The 19,113-nt window shown below is 40.5% G+C and overlaps 1 protein-coding gene across 4 annotated transcripts in view; it reads left to right on the top strand.

Moving 5' to 3' along the window:
• Positions 1 to 11,503: 11,503 nt before the first annotated feature.
• The window catches only part of LOC134349295 (mitogen-activated protein kinase 9), a 54,278-nt gene continuing 46,668 nt past the window's right edge, over positions 11,504 to 19,113 (top strand). For 3 of the 4 annotated variants that reach the window (XM_063053377.1, XM_063053378.1, XM_063053381.1), the window contains exon 1: positions 11,504 to 11,616. The gene's annotated coding sequence lies outside the window, so the exon portion shown is untranslated. Of the gene's footprint in view, positions 11,644 to 19,113 lie in introns of all 4 variants that reach the window. The other variant, XM_063053379.1, reaches the window with a different exon arrangement.

Below are 19,113 nucleotides of genomic sequence, written 5' to 3'. Positions count from 1 at the left end.
CAACAACTCCCAGCTATACTGTTCCTTGGTCCTCCCTTGTGCTCATGCTTGGGCGTTCTCAAACCCAATCTATGTATGCAGGACAAACAGCTGAGACAAATTGAGGGCTCCTCAAACAAGGAAGTTCAATGTTTCACTCCTGGACAAGCAGTCCTGGTGAGGGACAACAGACATGACCAAAAGTGGGTACTCGAAAACTCGGTAAGGACAGAATTGGACGAGTCTTCTACACAGTGTAGATTGCATCTGATATTATCTACTGAAAACACATCAATGAGGAGCACAGTCAATTGTTAGAGAAGAAAGCTGGCCACTGCTATCAAAACCACTTCCTGCAGTCTCAGAGTCAACTCCTACAACCACCACAGAGGAGGCCCCAGAACCTGAGATTGTTTCACAGCCACAAGTCTCACCTGCTAAGCCGAGTGGTCCCCCTTGCTAGAAAAACACTTTATCCCACAATAGTGATTAAATCTTTATGCTTGAATGGGACAATTTAAAATTGACTATGCTGTGGATGTCTGTGTATAGAAGTTGTATTCTAAATCGTTGAGATGCATTCTCTAGGAGTTGGAGTTTATAGTTAATCAGGGAGGAGTGTTGTGTATTTAATATTTGAGTAATCTTGTGTATGTATGTATATAAAAGTTTGGTTAAGCATTTTTCTTCATTTAAGTAGGTCATTATGGATTATATGTATAAATATTGAATTGCATATGCCATCATGTGATAGTGTGCATGTCTCGCTTAAAGCAAACTCGGCGTTAGACCACCATTCTTGGATTCCCACGTCTCCCTTTGAATTAGTTTCATGTTTTGAAGTTACAAAACACAATAGACACTAGCATGGATAATGATGGAAGAGCAGTGCCTGGAGTTTCTGGGAGCATTTCAGAAGGCACAGGATAAATACAGTACATCACTAAGATGAAGAACTATTCTAAGGGGAGGATGAAGCAACTGTGGCTGACAAGGGTTATCAAAGACAGCATAAAAGCAAAAATGAGGGCATAAAATTAGTGGGAAGGTAGAGAATTGGAAACCAAAAGAAGGCAACTACAAAGCCATAAAGAGAGAATAAATGAAATATGAAGGTAAGCTAGCCAATAATTTAAAAGAGGTTGCCAAAAGTTTTTTTTAAAGATATATAAAGAATAAAAGAGAGGCAAGAGTAGATATCTGACCTCTGGAAAATGAGGCTGGACAGGTAATAATGGAGTACCAAGAAATGGCAGACAAACTTAATAAGTATTTTGCACCATTCTTCACTGTGGAAGACAATAGCAGTATGCCAGAAATTTAAGAGTGTCAGGGGGCAGAAGTGAATGTAGTTGCTATTATTAAGAAGAAGGTACTTGGGAAGCTGAAAGGTCTGAAGTTAGTTAAGTCACCAGGACCAGATGGACTACACCCCTGGGTTCTGAAAGTGGTAGCTGAAGAGATTGTGGAAGCACTAGCAATGATCATTAAAAAAAATCACGAGGTGCTGGAACAATTCCAGAGGATTGGAAATTTTAAATATTACTCCACTCTTTAAGAAGGGAGGGAGGCAGAAGAAAGGAAATTATAGGCCAGTTAGCTTGACTTCAGTAGTTGGGGAAATGTTGGAGTCTATAATTAAGGATGAAGTTTTGGGGTACTTGGAAACACGTGACAAAGTAGGCCAAATTCAGAATGGTTCCTTTAATCTTGCCTGACAAATCTGTTGGAACTCTTTGAGAAAATGACAGGATAGACAAAGGAGAGTCCGTGGTTGTTGAATACTTTTATTTTCAGATGGCTTTTGACAAGGTACCACACATGAGGCTGCTTAACAGGATACTAGTATGGACAGAAGATTATAAACACAAAAGATTCTGCAGATGCTGGAAATCCAGAGCAATACACACACAAAATGCTGAAGGAACTCAGCGGGCCAGGAATGAATAAACAGATGACGTTTCTCTCCTATTAGATTCCTTTTTCCCCAGCCCGTTACCTTTTCACCCTATCACCTCCCAGCTTCTTACACCATCAACCCCCTCCCCCTTACTCACCTGGCTTCAGCTATCACCTTATAACTCATCCTTCTTATCCTCCCCTTCCTTCTTATTTCAGCTTCATACTCCTTCCTTTCCAGTCCTGAAGAAAGGTCTCAGCCCTAAACATTGACTGTTTATCCATTTCCACAGATGCTGTCTCACAGTCTGAGTTCCCCCAACATTCTATGTGTGTTGCTCTGGATAGAAGATTGGCTGACTGGCAGGAGGCAAAGAGTAGGTATTAAGGGGGCCTCTGCTGGTTGGCAGCCTGTGATCAGTGGTGTTCCATAGGGGTTTGTGTTGGAACCACTTCTTTTTACGTTATATGCCAATGATTTGGATGATGGAATTGATGGCTTTATGGCCAAGTTTGTTGACAATACAAAGATAGGTGGAGGGGCAAAAAGTGTTGAGGAAACAGGGAGTCACCAGAGGACTTAGATTGAAAGAAAAAATGGCAAAGATGTGTCAGGTGGAACACAGTGTCGGGAAATACATGGTCACGCATTTCAGTAGAAGGAATAAAAGCATAGGCTATTTTCTAAACAGGGAGAAAATTCAAAAATCATAGGTGCAAAATTACTTAGGAGTCCTTGTGCAGAATTTCCTGAATGTTAACTTGCAGGTTGAGTCAGCGATAAGGAAGGCAAATGCAACGTTAGCATTCATTTTGAGAGGACTAGAATATAAGAGCAAGGATATATTGGTGAGGCTTTATAGGGCGTTGGTCAGATTGCACTTGGAGTATCGCGAGCAGTTTTGGACCCCTTATGCAAGCCAAGATGAGTTGGCATTGGAGAGGGTCTGGAGGAGTTTCATGAGAATGAACCGGGAATGAAAGGGTGAACATGTGAGGAGCATTTGATGGCTTTGGGCCTGTATTCACTTAATTCACAAGAATGAATTAGAACATTTGGAACTGAGATAAGGAAGAATTTCTTTCACCAGAGGGTAGTGAATCTGTGGATTTCATTTCCACAGATGGTTGTAGAGGCTGAGTCATTGGGTACATTTAAAGCAGAAGTTGATAGGTTCTTGAACAGTCAGGGAATCAAAGGTTACGGTGAGAAGGCATGAGAATGAGATTGAGAGGGACAATAAATTTGCCATGGTGGATTGGTAAAGCAAACTCAATGGGTGGAATGGCATAAATCTGCTCCTATATCTTATGGTCTTATGTTGAACTACCTGTCAATTACACCTAACTGCAATACCATCACCAATTTTCCCACAATCAATACCTCTGGATGTCATCAGTGGCTAGAAATTCAATTGACAAAAGATTCGGTGGCCATTGGACTAGGTTAGAAACTGGGTATTGTGCAGTAAATGGATTATGTCCTGGCATTGTAATCCCTCCATTTCCCTAGATGAGTGCAGTTCTAACCACACCCAAGCAGCTCAACATTATCAAAGGCAAAGTAGCCAACATTAATTGAGCCCCATCCACTCCCCTTAAGTGTACATTAGCTCCACTGGTCTACCCTTAAATGTACGTTACCTCTGATACACTGTGGCTCCAGGGTGTCATATCTACAAAATGCAGATATTACACCTTGGACTTGAATGGGACTTTCAAAATCTGAAACCTCAATAAATGTCAGTGAGTAGGTGTATGGCAATACTGCCATCTACAGGTCCCCATCCATGTATACCTGCACATCATCCTGTATTGCCTGTCCTTCTTTGTTCTCAGATGTAAATCTTGGAACACGTGACTCAAAGTTCAAAGTAAAGTTATTATCAAAGTACATATATATCATGATAAACACCCTGAGATTCATTTTCTTACTCAATAAATCCAATAACTATAATAGAATGAATGAAAGACCACAACAACAGGCTGGACAGCCAATGTGCAGAAGACAACAAGCTGTGCAAATACAAATCGAAAGAAAAAAAGAGAAATAGAATAGCTCGAAGGTTCCTAGCAATTGACAAATGAGCATGTTTAGCTGTGCCCATACCTCAGGTTTTACCAGCTTGGGCTGAGAAAAAATAAACAATAAGAACAACAACAACAACAACAACTTTGGACAGAACATTAAACATAAAGAAAGGTGCAACAGAGTTAACAGAAAACAAAACAGAACAGAAGGGTACAATACAACTGATGGATGAATATGCAACATATAAGTAACTGGGATATCAACAAGCAAAGGAAATAGATCACAGTGTGATAATGGGAAGACTTTCAACAGAATTTACTTTAATAAGCTTAAGAAATTCTGCCAAACAGAGCTCAACAGTAAAAATATAACAAAAGTAACAGATACTTTCACTATACCCATATTAACACATTCTTTTGGCATAATATCTTGGTCTGAAAGTGATCTGGAAAACTTACAAAGAAAAATAGGAACTGAGATGACAAATTTTAGAAAACACTCGCACATGCTTAGATTAACACTACCTCGGATAGAAGCCATCTTGACCAATCTAATTTGAATAGTGTCAAGTAAAGCTATGTCACTACCACAATCCTATTCTTTTCTGCCACAATACTGCACATGACCGCCAAGAAGTTCATGCCTAACTTGCATGACAATTGGGAAACTGTTCACCCTATATTCTGACCATCTCCAGAACCATGGTCATCAAACTGCAATCTCTGTAGGACATTTGCATGTTGATTTGATTTGCTCACTGAAGTCAATGAGAGAGTTGTCTCTAAAGTTAAACACGTGCTATTACCAACTCCATTACCAATAAAGGTCATGAGGAGACTCTGAAATATATGAATCACTTCCATTATCTTGGGAAGAATCTTTTAGACTTCAATGCACTACCTCAGCGTTCGGCCATCTGAGGAAACAAATATTTAAAGATCAGCCCCTCAAAACTGACCTGAAGTTCAAGGTCTACCATGCAGCAATGATCTTTGCCCTCATGAATCCACGTGGAGATATGGATTATCCACAGCAGACTTTTCAGAGCACATGAAGGATGCTGTCACCACAAAATCCTCCTGGTCCATTGGCAGCCTAAGTGAACCAATCTCAGACCAACATCTTCAATAAAGGTTCTAATTATTCTCAGTCATCTCCAACGCAGGGCCACTTTGTTTGGTCCCCTGACATCAAACTCAAAACAGGTACCCTGTTAAGAGCTTTCTCACAGCAAATGATTACCAAGTGGACAGAAGAAACAGCTCAATTTTGTTCTCCAAACCGCTTTGAAAAATATAATATTCCCACTGAGTCTTGATTCCCTGGCTTATTCAGAATGGAGAAGGAGCGTTTCGGCTGGTTCTTTCATCAGAAGTACACAGAAAGCTGGCCTAAGTGGAAGAATGATCTCTCCACCTCCCAAACTACCTCTTGCTCTCCAACCAAGCACCTCTGCCCAACATCTAGCTTATCGACACCTCACAAATCATAGGATGAGCTAAGAAAATGGGCAAAGCAATCTAACAGTAGCCCACAGACTCTTTATTGCACATTCCCTTTTGGCACATTTTAGTAATGCTTCAGCCAATTATGGTCAATTAGCTAATTGCCTTCTTAACCACTTTATTTACTTCTCCCATTAAATGAAGGGATTAATGTTGTTTTCCTCAGCCCTTGCTTCCTCTGTCTTCCAATATCTTTTATTAAAACTATACCTTTTGCATCCGAATTGCAGGCAACATCACTAATGCCAATAGCAACCTCCTTCTTACTTGGATTTTAGTGGTGGCCCATTTCCCACTGACTTTGTCCCAAACTAAAACTAAATCTTTCTACTTATACAATCTCTTCAACTACACATCCATTTACATTCATTTCCTATTTTTGTATTCACAATCATAAGCCACTGGTTGTAATCTGGGAGATAAACATTTTATCAGCAACACACATAAAAGTTGCTGGTGAACGCAGCAGGCCAGGCAGCATCTCTAGGAAGAGGTACAGTCGATGTTTTGGGCCAAGACCCTTCGTCAGGACTAACTGAAAGAAGAGTTAGTAAAAGATTTGAAAGGGGGAGGGGGAGGGGGAGATCCAAAATGATAGGAGAAGACAGGAGGGGGAGGGATGGAGCCAAGAGCTGGAAAGTTGATTGGCAAAAGGGATATGAGAGGATCATGGGACAGGAGGCCCAGGGAGAAAGAAAAGGGGGAGGGGGGAAAAACCCAGAGGATGGGCAAGGGGTACAGTGAGAGCGACAGAGGGAGAAAAAGAGAATGTGTGTATATAAATAAATAACGGATGGGATTCCGATTCCATCTGGGTCACACTCAAGTTGGAGGAACAACACCTTATATTCCGTCTGGGTAGCCTCCAGCCTGATGGTATGAACATTGACTTCTCAAACTTCCGCTAATGCCCCTCCTCCCCCTCGTACCCCATCCATTATTTATTTATATATACACATTTTTTTCTTTCTCTCTCTCCTTTTTCTCCCTCTGTCCCTCTCACTGTACCCCTTGCCCATCCTCTGTGTTTTTCCCCCTCCCCCTTTTCTTTCTCCCTGGGCCTCCTGTCCCATGATCCTCTCATATCCCTTTTGCCAATCACCTGTCCAGCTCTTGGCTCCATCCCTCCCCCTCCTGTCTTCTCCTATCATTTTGGATCTCCCCCTCCCCCTCCCACTTTCAAATCTCTTACTAGCTCTTCCTTCAGTTAGTCCTGACAAAGGGTCTCGGCCCGAAACATCGACTGTACCTCTTCCTAGAGATGCTGCCTGGCCTGCTGCGTTCACCAGCAACCTTTATGTGCGTTGCTTGAAATTCCAGCATCTGCAGATTTCCTCGTGTTTGTGTTTTTAAACATTTTATCAGGTCCTGATAGCACGCACCAAAATCTAAACAAAAAGTATCATGACAAAGGTAAAGATTCTTATCTCTTGAAGATAATCTTGTCATTTTTCTGGGATATGTAAATTGGGCAACAGATCCGAAATTTGGTAATCCAACAACATCTGTTGAGAAAAACAAAATTAAACCAGGAAAACATAAACCAATAGTTTAACATCAATAATGTAAGCTATACAGATTTGTAATAGCTTATTTGTAATAGCTCTGGACAAGTGGGCCTTGTTCCGGGGAAGGTGGGACCGGTTCCGACGAGACAGGTTGCACCTGAACTGGAGGGGGACTAACATCCTTGCGGGAAGGTTTGCTACTGCTGCTCTGGGAGGTTTAAACTAGATTTGCAGGAGGAGGGGAACCATAGTGTCAGAGCAGATAGTGAGGTGGAGGAGGATAAAGGTCATGCGAGAACTGCAAGTATAGTGCATGGTGTAAAGCCAGATCTAAAATATAAAGAGGCTTTGATGAAAGAGAAGCAGAATAAAGGGTGTAAAGGTAGTAAGGTAGAAGGGCTAAAGTGCGTGTACTTAAATGCAAGAAGCATCAGGAACAAAGGTGATGAACTGAGAGCTTGGATACATACATGGAATTATGATGTCGTGCCATTACAGAGACTTGGCTGGCACCAGGGCAGGAATAAATTCTCAATATTCCTGGATTTCAGTGCTTTAAAAGGGATAGAGAAGAGGGGAAGGGGAGAAGGGGTGACATTACTGGTCAGGGATACTATTACAGCTACAGAAAGGGTGGGTAATGTAGCAGGATCCTCTTTTGAGTCAGTATGGGTGGAAGTCAGGAACAGGAAGGGAGCAGTTACTCTATTGGGAGTATTCTATAGGCCCCCTGGTAGCAGCAGAGATACTGAGGAGCAGATTGAGAGGGAGATTTTGGAAAGGTGCAAAAATAACAGGGTTGTTATGATGGTTGACTTTAACTTCCCTAATATTGATTGGCACCTGATTCGTTTCAAGGGTTTAGATGGGGCAGAGTTTGTTAAGTGTGTCCAGGACAGATTCCTGTCACAGTATGTCGATAGGCCGATGATTGGGAATGCCATATTAGATCTAGTACTAGGTAATGAACCAGGTCAGGTCACGGATCTCTCAGTGGGTGAGCATCTGGGGGACAGTGACCACTGCTCCCTGGCCTTTAACATTATCATGGAAAAGGATAGAATCAGAGAGGACAGAAAAATTTTTAATTGGGGAAGGGCAAATTATGAGGCTATAAGGCTAGAACTTGCGGGTGTGAATTGGGATGATGTTTTTGTAGGGAAATGTACTATGGACATGTGGTCGATGTTTAGAGATCTCTTGCGGTATGTAAGGGATAAATTTGTCCCGGTGAGGAAGATAAAGAATGGTAGGGTGAAGGAACCATGGGTGACAAGTGAGGTGGAAAATCTAGTCAGGTGGAAGAAGGCAGCATACATGAGGTTTAGGAAGCAAGGATCAGATGGGTCTATTGAGGAATATAGGGAAGCAAGAAAGGAGCTTAAGAAGGGGCTGAGAAGAGCAAGAAGGGGGCATGAGAAGGCCTTGGCGAGTAGGGTAAAGGAAAACCCCAAGGCATTCTTCAATTATGTGAAGATCAAAAGGATGACAGGAGTGAAGATCGGACCTATTAGAGATAAAGGTGGGAAGTTGTGCCTGGAGGCGGTGGAAGTGAGCAAGGTCCTCAATGAGTACTTCTCTTCGGTATTCACAAATGAGAGGGAGCTTGATGACGGTGAGGACAATATGAGTGAGGTTGATGTTCTGGAGCACATTGATATTAAGAGAGAGGAGGTGTTGGAGTTGTTAAAATACATTAGGATGGATAAGTCCCGGGGGCCTGATGGAATATTCTCCAGGCTGCTCCACGAGGCAAGAGAAGAGATTGCTGAGACTCTGGCTAGGATCTTTATGTCCTCGTTGTCCACGGGAATGGTACCGGAGGATTGGAGAGAGGCGAATGTTGTCCCCTTGTTCAAAAAAGGTAGTAGGGATAGTCTGGATAATTATAGACCAGTGAGCCTTACGTCTGTGGTGGGAAAGCTGTTGGAAAAGATTCTTAGAGACAGGATCTTTGGGCATTTAGAGAATCATGGTCTGATTAGGGACAGTCAGAATGGCTTTGTGAAGGGCAGATCGTGTCTAACAAGCCTGATAGAGTTCTTTGAGGAGGTGACCAGCCATATAGATGAGGGTAGTGCAGTGGATGTGATCTACATAGATTTTAGTAAGGTATTTGACAAGGTTCCACACGGTAGGCTTATTCAGAAAGTCAGAAGGCATGGGATCCAGGGAAGTTTGGCCAGGTGGATTAAGAATTGGCTTGCCTGCAGAAAGCAGAGGGTCATGGTGGAGGGAGTACATTCGGATTGGAGGGTTGTTACTAGTGGTGTTCCACAAAGATCTGTTATGGGACCTCTACTTTTCGTGATTTTTATTAATGACCTAGATGTGGGGGTAGAAGGGTGGGTTGACAAGTTTTCAGATGACACAAAAGTTGGTGGTGTTGTGGATAGTGCAGAGGATTGTCACAGATTGCAGAGCGACATTGATAAGATGCAGAAGTGGGCTGAGAAGTGGCAGATGGAGTTCAACCTGGAGAAGTGTGAGGTGGTACACTTTGGAAGGACAAACTCCAAGACAGAGTACAAAGTAAATGGCAGGATACTTGGTAGTGTGGAGGAGCAGAGGGATCTGGGGATACATGTACACAGATCCCTGAAAGTCTATCTCACAGGTAGATAGGGTAGTTAAGACAGCTTATGGGGTGTTAGCTTTCATAAGTCAAGGGATAGAGTTTAAGAGTCACGGGGTAATGATGCAGCTCTATAAAAAAGTGCTGGTGAACACAGCAGGCCAGGCAGCATCTATAGGAAGAGGTACAGTCGACGTTTCGGGCCGGGACCCTTCGTCAGACTAACTGAAAGAAGAGATAGTAAGAGATTTGAATGTCGGAGGGGGTATCTCTTCTTTCGGTTAGTCCTGACGAAGGGTCCTGGCCTGAAACATTGACTGTATCTCTTCCTATAGATGCTGCCTGACCTGCTGTGTTCACCAGCATTTTTTGTGCGTGTTGCTTGAATTGCCAGCATCTGCAGATTTCCTTGTGTCTGCAGCTCTGTAAAACTCTGGTTAGGCCACACTTGGTGTATTGTGTCCAGTTCTGGTGGCCTCACAATAGGAGGGATGTGGAAGCATTGGAAAGGGTACAAAGGAGATTTACCAGGATGCTGCCTGGTTTAGAGAGTATGGATTATGATCAGAGATGAAGGGAGCTAGGGCTTTACTCTCTGGAGAGATGGAGAATGAGAGGAGACATGTTAGAGGTATACAAAATATTAAGAGGAATAGATAGAGTGGATAGCCAGCGCCTCTTCTCCAGGGCACCACTGCTCAATACAAGAGCATATGGCTTTAAGGTAAGGGAAGGGAAGTTCAAGGGGGATATTAGAGGAAGGTTTTTTACTCAGAGAGTGGTTGGTGCGTGGAATGCACTGCCTGAGTCAGTGGTGGAGGCAGATACACTAGTGAAATTTAAGAGACTACTAGAAGGTATATGGAGGAATTTAAGGTGGGGCGGTTATATGGGAGGCAGGGTGTAAGGATCAGCACTACATTGTGGGCTGAAGGGCCTGTACTGCGCTGTACTGTTCTATGTGCTATGTAATTCAAAAGCAAAATAGTAAACAAACTGAAGCACTAAGATCACATACACAAATAAAAATAGTAAACAAACTGAAGCACTAAGAAAATACACACAAATAAAAATAGAAAATACTAAAGATGCTCAGCAAATAAAGAATATCTCTGGAGAGAGGAAAATATGTCAGGTAGATGTTCTTTCACTATTACCTTTTAATCATCTGAAAGTTTTACTGTACAAGCATATTTGGACAAATTTGTACAAGGTTTTTTTTAATTTTTCATCTGTGTTGCTGCTGCCAAATTCATTAACAAAGACATAAGATAGCATTTTATTTAGGCTTAGCAATATCTCTTCATTGACTGAATTGAATTGAGGCATGTAATGATTTTTGGATTTCTCATAAAAGGTTGATGGGGGATGTTGAAATATGGCATGAACTAGTTAAATCCAGAGTGGAAATGGAGTCTTTGTGTACTTACCTTGCAAGCAGGTAGGGACAGGGAAAGGGCTAGATAGAATCTGGAATGTTTTTATGTAGAGAAAGCCTGGAAATGCCTAAGGCAATAACACAGGCAATCTCAATTTATGTTGGACAATGTTTCTTCGGTGAAGGGAAGAAATTATCACCTGGGAATCACATTTATGTCTAGCCATGGGAACATCAGAAATAATGGGTAAGAATGAGGATATAACGAAGTAATAAATCTACAATACAAATATTGATATTGAAGGAAAGGTTGCTCGATACGAAGGCTCCAGTTTGTGGGACAGATTAAAATCCTATCTTTAAAAACGTTTTGAATTATTTTACAACCAGCATGCTTTTCTGTAACATTAACACTAAAACGCGCAGTTAGGAAGAGAGAATCACACACCCTCCTCACCCGGGAGACCAGTCCCAACTTGGAGAAAGACTTTCCGCCTCCTGATGCCGGCGATTGGTTGTTGCGCATTCCGGGAGCAGAGCTGATCGGTCTAGTGGTCAGTTCGGTTGTCAATCAGAGCTGTTCCACTTGCCGCTGAGTTTTGGTTGCGCTCTTGCAGTTCGTGAGCCGGCGGTAGTTACGTGGTGACGTACCTGAGCGCTGCGGTACTGGAGCAACTATGGCACTGAGACCGTGACAGACTGTCGGCAAACACCCCTCCTTCACACCGATCACAGTCACGGTTAGCCCCTTTTAAATCTGTAACGAGGTGTTTAACTCTTCTGTTTTCTTTTACTTTTAAAAACTTTTTTCTTCTAGCGGATGTGGTGAGGTACGTAATTCAGTTCAGCCCGTCCTTGGTAAGGCTGCGCGGCCTTTCTGGCTAATTCATTAGCGGCAGTCCGGCGTGGATGAACCGCGCACTTTCTTTCTGTCGTTGTGTTAGTCGACAGCTCCAAAACGACAGTGTTGGTGCAATAGAATCGCAGAAGTGCGATAGTGGCAGGTTTCGCTGCGGAGTCTTTAAATGTAGATCCATGAACCCCTCCCCCTTCGACCTATTGAAGTTAAGAGCGCTAAATTATAGCAGTAATTTAGTTACACTTCTGCAAGGATAAATTTTACTTGTATGCATTCTTTTTGTTTCCCCGCCCCTTCACTTTCATGACCGCCAATACCTATTAAAGAAAGGTTTAAGTTTTGAATTAATTGTGTCTTTAAGTTTATTTTTTTAAAAGCAAACGTAGTTTGGGCTAGGTCAACACCTTTGAAATTAAGTGAACGGATACAAAAGTTAAGAGAACTGAAATATATGAAGCTATGTATTTAGTAGCTGTGCTGTAATCAGAGCAAATTTTGGATGAGTTCACTGCTGAGTTTATTGCATCCTTGAATGAAACATTATATGGCGTGACTTTTCATTTTTCTTTGTGCTTAATAGCTATTATAATTATTTTCCAGTAGCCAATTAATTGAGAATTCAATTTGGTCTAATGGCTTCACTTCTTTGGAAGGTTTTAGAGATTGGACCTCTAAAACTGGTCTGAACTGAAGTATTTTATAGGTGTGGATGACTTTAACGATAAATTTCACCCAGTTGCCTTCATATTTTTTATTTTATTGCTATGTTGATCATAGAATCATAAATTATAACAGAGATCATTCCAAATGTCCAGCTCAGGTAAATGTATCCACTCATCACAATAAGACCTCCACATCCCCCCACCTCCCATGAAGATGAGGGAGCAGCGTTATATGGCGATCACACCTAGGATGTGATGTTTATGATACCTCAGCTGACACCCAGAAGCATCTAATCCACACATTGATGTAATCATGAAGAAGGCATACCAGCGCTCTATTTTGTTAGGAAGAGGTTTGGTATGTCACCAGAAGCTCTTGCGAATGTCTACAGATGTAAGTGAATGGGTTGCATGGTGTGGAGGCTCGAATGCACTGAATCGCACGCGGCTGCAAAGGGTTGTAGACTCAGCTAACTGCATCGTGGCATCAGTGTCGTTATTAAGAGACAGTGTTTTAAGGAGACAGCATATACCATTAAAGAACCCTTGCCATCCAGGGTTGTAGGTCTCAAGGCTTCAGGAGCCTCAAGAACCATCCAGGAACAGATTGCTCCACTCCATCAGATTTCCGAACAATCCATGAACACCACTACCTGTTCTTTTCTCTTCTTTTTGCACCACTTAATTTATTTTGTAGTTTATAGCAATTTTATGTCTTTAACTGTTCTGCTGCTGCAAAACAAATTTCACATCATATGAGACTGTGATAATAAACCTGATTTTGATCTTTTCCATTCAGGATTCTACGTTCACAAAGTTAGTCCTTTTTGTTTGGTGGTATATTTCAGTGCATTTATTTTGGTCTGGATATTAAATACTTTTGTGCCTTATATAGATTTTAGAGATTGGTGGCTGTGATATACATTGTGTTCAAGTTGTGGGGGGAAAATAAAAATCTGTGACTTTTTCACAAGCATAGTGAAGCTGTATTTCAAACGTTTATTAGATTAAAAGTTCAAAATAAATTTTATTATGGAAGTACATATTTGTCACTGTTTACAGCCCCGAGATTCATTTTCTTCTGGGCATACTCAATAAATCTATAGAGTAATAATCATACAGAATCAATGACAGATCACCAAATAGTGTGTTCACCCAGAGTGCAAATACAAAGAGAAGAATTAAATATGCAATAAATATCAAGAACATGAGGTTAAGAGTTCTTGAAAGTAAGCCCATAGGTTGTGGGAACATTTCAGTGATGGAACAAGTGAAACTGAATGAAGTTGGCCTGGTGGTATGTGTCCTGAGGTTCCTTCACCTTTGTTCTGATGGCAGCAGCGAGAAGAGAGCATGACCTGGGTGATGAGGGTCCCTGATGATGGATGCTGCTTTCCTGTGACAGCATTTCATGTAGATGTGCTCAGTGTTTGGGAGGACTCTACCTGTGATGGACTGGGCTGTATCCACTACTTTCTGTAGGTGTTTCCATACTTGGCTGTGATGCAGCCAGTCAGTATACTCTCCATCACACATCTGTAGAAGTTTGTCAAAGTCTTAAATGCCATGCTAAATCTCCATAACCTGTGAAGGAAGTAGAGGGGCAGCCGTGCTTTCTTCATAATTATACTTGTGTACTGGGCCCAGGTCTGGTCCTCTGAAATAATAATACTGAGGAATTTAAAGTAGCTAACCCTCCACCTCTGATCCTCTGATGAGGACTGGCTCAGTATCCTCTGGTTTCTTTCTGAAGTCTATAATCAACTTCTGGTCTTGCTGACATTGAGTTAGAGGTTGTTGTAATGACTTCATTTCCAATAGCTGCCTTTGTGTGTTAGGTTTTTCATACAAGAATAGTTCGTCAAGATGATCATCGTAGAAAAGTTTAATAATATTCAAGAAAATTAATGATATTTAAGATTGGGACAAAGGACATCTGGAGTCCAGGCTTCTATTGTGCACTCAAAGGCCTGCGATGTGGGTATGGGATGAAAGATACCCTGAGTCCAGTCCTCTGCTCACACTTGAAGGCCAGTGATGTGGATGTCCTCGGTTAGTGGGTCCCAGGATTGGATGTCCATGTGAGCAAGGGGCACGAGGATGGGTGGGTTGGCAAGCCTGGAGTTTGGAGTCCTGTTATTGGCAAGTCTGGGGGTTGACAGCACAGATTGAAGGTCAGCCAGAAGTTGAAGCCTGATAGGTAAAGCTTTGTTGTAGGAGGCTCAGAGGGTCTTAGGGTTGGAATATTCTCCGTGTGGGTGGTGGCAGGGAGGAATGAAAGGAGCTTGATTTGCTGTCGTGTTTTTTTGTTGCTTGTTGTGTTCTGTTTTTGCTGTGTTCAGTGTTGTCCTGCCAGGCACTAAAGACATGATATGTTGGTGCCTGAATGTGTGTCAACACTTGTGGGCTGTCCCCAGCACATCCTAGATTGTGTTAGTTAACGCAAAGGACACGTTTCACTCTGTTTCGATGCACAAATGATAAATAAATCTGACTAGTTACATAAGTGTTTAGAAAGTTATTGGTGGAAAGAGCTGAGAAATATTTGAATGGAAATCAAAAGTCTTCTCTGCTGGAAATCTGAGAAAGCAGAGAACATGATAAACAGTCAGCCGATCGGGATTAATCTGTCAAAAAAAAGTAACATTTCAGGTCAAAGATCCTTGGAAGGAAATGGAAATATTTGTAGGAGTTCCTTTGGGGGGATTTAGCCACAGAATTCTGTAGACTTTTCTCTACAGAATTTATGTGAACCTTTCATAGTCTTTCTGTGTGGCAGACAATTCTGTTGTTTTTAGAAGTTGTAACCTGCAGGATAATTTTAATACTAAAATTCCACTTCTATAAATAGAAGTATCATCATAATGTTTTGTCTTTTTTGCTGTCTGATTTTGAAGGGGGAACAATAGAGCACCAGTTAAACTGATACTTGAGAAGAGTATGACAGCAGATGATCCTAGATCAACAGGTAACCAAAAACCTGAAAGGTTATTGGGAAAATATTGAGAGAAATTATTGATGTACATCATTAGTGAAATGTCACTTACTATTATAAAAGTGCTTGCATAAGACCCATAATAATTCAGTGAAAACTAAGCTATTCAGTGTTAATTGAGCTTGAACTGCACAGATCAGCAGCAGTTTATGAAGATGTGCTAGAAAATTGTATGAAAAATTAATTTTCCATATTTTCCACTAAATGTGGAGTAACTCTTTTTGTTTGAGGATGTTACTGATCACAAAATGGAATCAAAAGATGTTGTGGGTTGTGAACAGGCTCCTTGACCCATTGAATGTTTTTTACCAGTCCTGGCATTTTTTCCTCTTTCCCCCAGATTTTCCCCTTAATGTTGATCCAGTTCCCTTCTGAAATTACTAAGTGTGCTTCCTTCTCCCTTGCACAATGAACTCCAATCTAAACACTATATGTATGATATGTTTTCTCCATGGTTGTCCCACTCTGCCTTCTGTCTTGTGCTCCAGGGTCTGTCTGATGGGAATAGTGTCTCTATTTACTGGCTGTATCTCCCATGATCTTAATCAGATTTTGAAATCTGATGATTATAGCTTAGATTTTTGGATGGTTTGGTGGAGACAAATTTATTGTTTATATAGCAAAGCTATTAAATATTTAAATTCAATGGAGAAATGTACGAAGAGGTACATCTTGAGTATAATGCAGTTATGACTTTGGAAAAAGAGTAGTTATCAGATTTTTTACTGAAGTTTTGAATTAAGTCAGTTATGTGAAGTAAAATTGAAAGATAAGGTATTAACTAATGTGCAATTAAGGATACAGTTTTTGATGTAATATTTTGCACACTACATGTTCTCAAATTAGCAATTGGAAGATAAAGGATAAGTATGTAAGTTTATAATGGGTTATGAATGTTGGGGTTTATGTGAAGGAGAAAATTAAGCTAAAAATTTTAATTATAACTTTTAATTTGTATAACTGTTTCCTGTTTGGGCACTTGTTAATTTTTCTTTTTGTTTAATTCTCTTATAACTTTATTTGTGGAAAATTTCCATTATTGTGTGTGGTAGATTGTTTTAAGTCCAAATAAACTTTTCTCTTTCAAAGGAAATGAATAGAGCAAAAGAAATGAAAAGTTTGTAAATAAGAATTTATAGATTTTAAAATAATAGAAAGATCATACATAGATTCATAAGGATACCAAGTCTCTGATCTTCTCTTGCAGATAGTATCTGTGCATTGAATTTCAGGTCAATGGTGATTTCTAGAACATTGCTGATTGGGATCCTGGTGATGATAATGTTGTTGGACCTTACTGCTGGAGATTTCAGTTGTGTGACACCCCTGTGTTGTGGATTTTACTTGCCACTTGTGCATGTCAGAGTGTTGTCTAGGACTTTTTGTATGCAGATACAGGCAATTTCCCTATTTTAGGCCACCTTTAGTTTCCCTGGTACTTTGTTTTTAATGTACAGGTATCCCCTGCTTTTCGAAAGTTCGCTTTATGCCACTTTGCTTTTACGAAAGACCTACATTAGTACCTGTTTTTGCTGGCCGAAAGAAATCCGAAGAGGATTTGCGCTTTTACGAAAAAAGACGAAAAGCGAAAATAGCGTTCAGCATTTGTTTTGCAGCGAGCCGCCATAGCTTTGAACTGCGTGAGATTTTCGCTACGATTGACGGTGCTGCAATGATTGCAAAAAAATATGGCTTTAATTTTGAAAGGGCACGTAGGTTTAGGGCAGGTTTGCAGGATGCTTTGAGTGCTTACAAAGAACTGTATGATAGAAAACTGCATGAACCTTCCAGTGTGCTCGCTATCTTCCCATTTCTGGTAAGTGAAACTACACTGTATGTACGTTATTTTTACTTTATATAGGCTGTGTATTTATCATATTTCTGCTTTTACTATATGTTAGTGCTATTTTAGGTTTTATGTGTTATTTGGTATGATTTGGTGGGTTTTTTTTGGGTCTGGAAACGCTCAAAAATTTCTCCCTTATAAATGAATGGTAATTGCTTCTTCGCTTTACGCTATTTCGGCTTACAAAAGGATTCGTAGGAAGGCTGTACTTTCAGATAGCGGAGGAAACCTGTAATGAGTTACTTTAAACTCTTAAAGACGCTCATGTACAGACATTAAAAAAACTGCTTAATCACTTGAACATTCTTTGTGTTTCTATAATCCTTCTTGTCATAAACTCAACAGGATTCACTGTTATTTTAATAACTTTAAAATAATGCAGAAAGTTTTAAATTTTTTTAATGATCTTTTATCTCCTTTATCAAAAATTGGTCATGCTTTGCCTTCTAAAATTCTATCAATTATTCATATATAATCATATAAAAGCCCTTTAATATGATTCTGAACTTTCATTGTTGGTTACAAATTCATCACGTTTTTATTTTTGCAGTGGTGTGTCTACAATATGTACGTTTAAATAGAGTTGTATAACACAGGGCCAGGACCTTTGGCCCACATGTCCACGATTAATTTTTTGCCCATCTACACTAATCCCATTACCTGCAATTAAGTGCTTATTGTTCTATGCCTTGCCTGTTCTAGCACCTGCCAAAAATTTCTTTAAGTTTAGTGATTGTCTCTAATTCCTACAATTTCCTCTGGCTGTGAGTTCAGGACATAATCCACTCTGTGTAATTTCCTGTACTGTCTCTTTTAAAACTCATTCTCCTCACCTTACACCTGTTGGCTGTTATTTTTGATACAACTAACATGGGGAAAAGCATTTTATCTACCCTATCTAGCCCTGGTTAAATTTGAAATACCTCTGAACAGGTGATCCTTCAGCCTCCTACACTACGGGGAAGAAAAGTAGCATATTCATATCCTCCAATCCAATTAACGTCCTGGTGAATCTCTTCTGCACTGTCTCCAGGGCAAACAATATTTTGTCAAATAGAAATGAACAAAGTACTGCAAGTATTTTCTAAGATTGCAACATTATATCCCAGCTTTTATATTCTAGGATCCAACTGATGAAGGTAAGCATGCTGTACGCCACTTTCACCATCCTATCTACTTGTGTTCCCACTTTCTAGGAACTAAGGACTTAATCCTCATGGTATCTCTGTTTATTAACATTCCTTAGCTCCCAAATGAGGATTTTCAGTTGCTGCTTTAACTGTATGTTTCATTTCTAGAGCAATAATGTTTTTTAAATATTTCCAAACCTAGCCCTTGCCATAACCTACATATTTTGCTTCTTTAATAGTTGTTTCTTATTGAACTACTTCTCACTTAAACTGCATGTACTCTATTTATATTATGAGCTCTTTTCCTTTGAGGATCCTTATTAATATCCTAATTAACTCTGCTAGATTGTCTTTTCTCCAGTTGATCCCTGAAATCTTCAGCAAACTTAACCTCTACAGTACTTTTACGAATTCTGTTTGCCCAGTGGATGTTAATACTGTGATATTCTGTGATTCTGTGATATTGGTTCAGCAATACAATTGCTGGTAATTCCCCTCGTAAGTGTCGCCAAGGTCAGGATTTCTTGATGTGCATGAATATGAAAGTCTAGACTGGCTGTTCACTAGCATTTCTTCATCTACAGTCTGCTGAATTCTTGTGGAGGGAGTGCAGAAGTATAGCAGTTTCCTAGTATTTGCTCAAATGAACATGTTTTTCAAGATGACTTTGCCAGAGGATGATTCTCTGCATTAATTTCTAAGGAGAGAAATACCTGCACTGGATTAATTCTTAGTTTGGTGAATT

Source organism: Mobula hypostoma, chromosome 7 (genome assembly GCF_963921235.1).
Source record: "Mobula hypostoma chromosome 7, sMobHyp1.1, whole genome shotgun sequence".
NCBI lineage: Eukaryota > Metazoa > Chordata > Chondrichthyes > Myliobatiformes > Myliobatidae > Mobula > Mobula hypostoma.
This window is presented reverse-complemented; position numbering and strand designations above follow the sequence as displayed.